The sequence below is a fragment of the Sus scrofa genome, chromosome 1 (genome assembly GCF_000003025.6).
Source record: "Sus scrofa isolate TJ Tabasco breed Duroc chromosome 1, Sscrofa11.1, whole genome shotgun sequence".
In the NCBI taxonomy this organism is placed as follows: domain Eukaryota; kingdom Metazoa; phylum Chordata; class Mammalia; order Artiodactyla; family Suidae; genus Sus; species Sus scrofa.
In genome coordinates this window covers 253,938,139-253,942,569 of record NC_010443.5, presented here as the reverse complement: position 1 = coordinate 253,942,569, position 4,431 = coordinate 253,938,139, and the positions used below count along the sequence as shown (strand labels likewise).

The window sequence follows — 4,431 nt, the reverse complement described above, 5'->3', positions numbered from 1 at the left end:
GAAAGATGCTGAACCAACTGGTTTTGATTTTTGATTCTACCTGATATCCCCAGTCAAGACCGGAATTTTTTTTTTTTAAGACTGGAATTCAACAATAAAACTTTATATGTGTACAAACCACTTTCACAATCTGAGTCTTCCAATAAATAACACTGGTTTCAACTAGTACTGCATGTCCAGGTGCTGAACTCTCAGATATTTACCTTGCAGATATTTAAAATGAGGCTTCATGGACCTTTGTCCATGACTCACCCTAAGTGGAAAAAACAGGTAACAGGAATTCTGGTTGGGGATCCAGCATTGCTGTGGGCTGTCGTGTAGAGGGCAGCTCGGATCTGGCATTGCTATGGCTGTGGTATAGTCCCGCAGCTGTAGCTCGGATTCAACCCCTGGCCCGGGGACTTCCATGTGCTGCCGGTGCAGCCCTAAAAAGCAAAACAAAACAACAACAACAACAACAAAAAAAAAACAGGTAACAAAAGAGCCCTATACAGCTTTGTCTGATTATGGTAAAAATATACCTGCATATATGATGTCTGTACATTCATATATGAAAGGTCTGGAAGAAATAGAGCCAAAATGTTAACAATGCTGTCTCGGTATTAAGTTTAAAGATAATTTGTTTTCTATTTTATACCTTTCTGTATCTATTTATTTATTTCAGTGAGGAGGAAATCAGTTTGGGTTTTTTTTATCTTGTTGTTGTTGTCTTTTAGCCTTTTCTAGGACCGCTTTCCCACGGCACATGGAGATTCCCAGGCTAGGGGTCTAATCAGAGCGGTAGCCACCAGCCTACACCAGAGCCACAGCAATGCTGGATCCGAGCTGCGTCTGCAACCTACACCACCCCTCATGGCAACGCCGGATCCTTAACCCACTGAACTAGGACAGGGATTGACCCCACAACTTCATGTTCCTAGTCGGATTCGTTAACCACTGTGCCACGACGGGAACTCCTCTTTTTGGCTGCACTTGCAGCCTGTAGAAGTTCTCAGGCCAGGGATCGAACCCATGCTATGGCAGTGACAATGGTGGATCCTTAACCCTCAGAGCCACAGGAACTCCTGAATCAGTTTCATTTTAAAAACTTATTTTTGAAATAGATAATGCATTCATATAGTCACAATCAAGAGTAAAAGAGAGTATACAATAAAGTCGTCCCGTCATCCTTGTCTGCCTTCCATCTGGCTCCCTCTGGAGGTAACCAGTGTTACCAGCATTTAGGGTACCCCTTCAGAGATAGTTCACACACGCACCACAAGCAAATACATAAATGTATTTCCTTTGTCACTTATATGATCAAAAACTTTCACTTTGAAGAAAAGGTTGTAGAAGAATATTTTATGATACGGAAAGACAAGCAGAAAGAAAAGCCCGCCAAAGTGCGTAGGGTGTGACATATTTTATAATAATTTATGAAAAAGTTTTATATTTAAAATACGTATAGGACTTCCCATCATGGCTCAGTGGAAACGAACCTGACTAGTATCCATGAGGATGCTGGTTCGATCCCTGGCCCTGCACAGTGGGTTAAGGATGTGGTGTTGCTGTAGCTGTGGCTGTGGTATAGGCCCCTAGTCTGGGAACCTCCATATGCCGCACTTGTGGCCCCAAATAAAACAATAAATAAATACAATAAAATGCTTATAAAGAGACTGAAAGGCTGTACATCCAGTGTCTCTGTGGTCATCTCTGCCTGTAGGATTTGGGGTGAGTTTATCTTCTTATAGGTCGCGTTGTGTCCTGGGGGTTTAGGGTGTGGACTCCAGCACCACAATGCCTAGTTCAGATCCTTGTCTTCTGCTTCTCAGCCCTATGACCTTGACTTAATCTTATTGCCTTTATCTGTGAAATGGAGAGGATATGATGGTAGCCTCTGCGCACAGAGTGGCCATCAGGAATGTTCCACGGTTCTGGTAGAGCTCCTGGAACAGTGCCTAGTATTGTTCCTAAGTGTCAGTGAGTGTCACATTCATCTGAGCTTCCTAATTTTTCCATATTGGGCATGTATTACAATAAAAAAGACTAAACTCCCACAAGAGAAGGGAAACTGGGTAGATACAGGCCCTGCGGACCCAGTGACTTCCCGGTTTTGACTAAAAGCCCCATGAGAGGGTCTGTCTGTCTGCGCTGCCAGGAGCCTTCCGAGAGCAGAGATGGACTTTGGCCCAGGAGCCCTCTGTCTCTCCGGGCATTTGGAGAAGGCCTTTGAGACCTTCCTGGAAGCTCCCTGGCCCTTCCTTGTTTGTACAAACGGCCTCCTGCAACTCTTTGCCACTGTCTTCCCGGCAGGGCTCACCTGAGAACGGGCTTCAGAGTAAGAGGGAGGACTCACCCAACTGTGTCTGGCCCAACTCATAGCAGGGGCCTTCAGACGGGCAACCACTGCCACCCTGACGTGGTGGGAAGTCTGGGGGATTAGAAGACAAGATGCTTCATTCACAGCCCAGCTGGAGAAAGAACTGACTGTGGTTCCGTGCTTCTACACACACCAGGTGGCACGGGCAGGTGGCCTGCTGTCCTGTGTCCTCAGCCCAGATGTCCTTTGCCTGGGGACAGGGAGGGGAGGACAGGGCTGTATGAGAGCAGATGAGGGCAGGGGAGGAAAGTGAGGGACCAGGAGCTGGAGGCCATGGGTTCCAGGGGCCCAACCTCAGCTCTGACATTGTGCATTGACGTTAGCTGGTATAAATTTTTTTTTTTTTTTTTTTGTCTCTCTTTTCTGAAGCCACTTCCCATGGCATGTAGAAGTTCCCAGGCTAGGGTTCTAATCGGCTGTAGCCACTGGCCTATGCCAGAGCCACAGCAACGTGGGATCTGAGCTGCGTCTGTGACCTACACCACAGCTCACGGCAATGACGGATCCTTAACCCACTGAGCAAGGCCAGGGATCTAACCCGCAACCTCACGGTTCCTAGTCGGATTCATTAACCACTGTGCCACAACGGGAACTCCCTGGTATAAATTCTTAATTTCACCAAAAACCAATCACTCCTCACAAAACTCCTCAAGTTGATCTGGGAATGACAGTGCCAGATGTGACCTGCTTAATGAGAGGAAGTATGTGAACTACTTTATATTTGAAAGAATATTGAGATCTTGCAGTTCTTGCTACAACTGAGATAAACAAGGGCTAGGAAATAGTACTATATCCATCTTTTAAATTTTATTCAATTGAAGGGTTAGGGTTAGGGTTAGGGTTAGGGTTCTAAAAATAAAACACTGAAAGTTCATCATCCTCATCCACAATTCTAAAATCCCTACACTCTGAGACAAAGTTTTGTTTGTTAAGCTTGGTACCAAAATTGACCTGACCTGATGGTGCTTATTCTTGTTGGTATCAATCTATATAATAAATTGCAGAATATTAATGTATTGGATTACAGGGTGCTGCCTCAGATCTCACTAGCATATGGTAAATGCATCATGTTATCTTCCTAAAATATGAAAAATTCTATTTCTTTTTTTTTTTGTCTTTTTGCCATTTCTTGGGCCGCTCCCACAGCATATGGAGGGTCCCAGGCTAGGGGTCGAATCGGAGCTGTAGCCACTGGTCTACGCCACAGCCACAGCAACGCGGGATCCGAGCCACGTATTTGACCCACACCACAGCTGTGACTCTGGTGCAGGCCCGCCAGCTACAGCTCCGATTAGACCCCTAGCCTGGGAACCTCCATATATATGCTGCAGGTGTGGCCCTAAAAGAGGGAAAAGACAAAACAAACAAACAAAACCATATCTGGCCCCAAGGGTTTTGGGTGAGGATTGTGACCTTGAAAAACAAATTCAGATGCTGCACAAAGGAGACGCAGGTGGAGTCACCCAGCCCTGCCTAGGGTGTCTTCTTCCTGGTGTCAGGTCCCTGGGAGTCTGTGAATCTGGAGACAATGGCCCCAGAGAGAGGTGCCCCCCCACCCCACCCCCACCCCCGCGCCCTTGGCCAGATAGGGGCTTGCCAAACACTGATGATCTGACCAAAAACCTGCCTCATCACCACCTTTTCTCCATCCTCCACCGCCCAGTTCCTGCCCTCTGCTGCCTCTTCGCCCGACACAGCTTCCTCCCACCCGCTGCCTCCATTCCAGACCTTGGCTGGGCTCCACCAGGTCTCATGACTCTTCACTCACCGGTTCCAAGGTACTGCTTAGAGGAGGTTCTTTTCTGGCTGACTGACCTCACCTCCCAAGCATGAACTAAATTAGTTCAACCCTCGGATTCCTAAGATGCCTCACTATCTCTCCTGGGTATCTCCCGGGAAAAATTTCCACTGTTTGCAGTGTTCCCAAGCCCTGACCCATGCGGAGATATTATGATCATGCATTTGCTCACTAGACAATTAGTGACCTGGGGAAGGGCCATGCATGGCTATCTTATTTTTATTTCAATGCTTGCAGTGCCCTGTCTGATTTCTTACACACCCTCCTTGCTTTT

At 46.8% G+C, this 4,431-nt stretch overlaps 1 protein-coding gene across 1 annotated transcript in view; it reads left to right on the top strand.

The window, feature by feature from the left end:
- The window catches only part of RNF183 (ring finger protein 183), a 42,581-nt gene that overhangs the window by 24,133 nt on the left and 14,017 nt on the right, over positions 1-4,431 (top strand). The gene's annotated exons all lie outside the window — the stretch shown is intronic.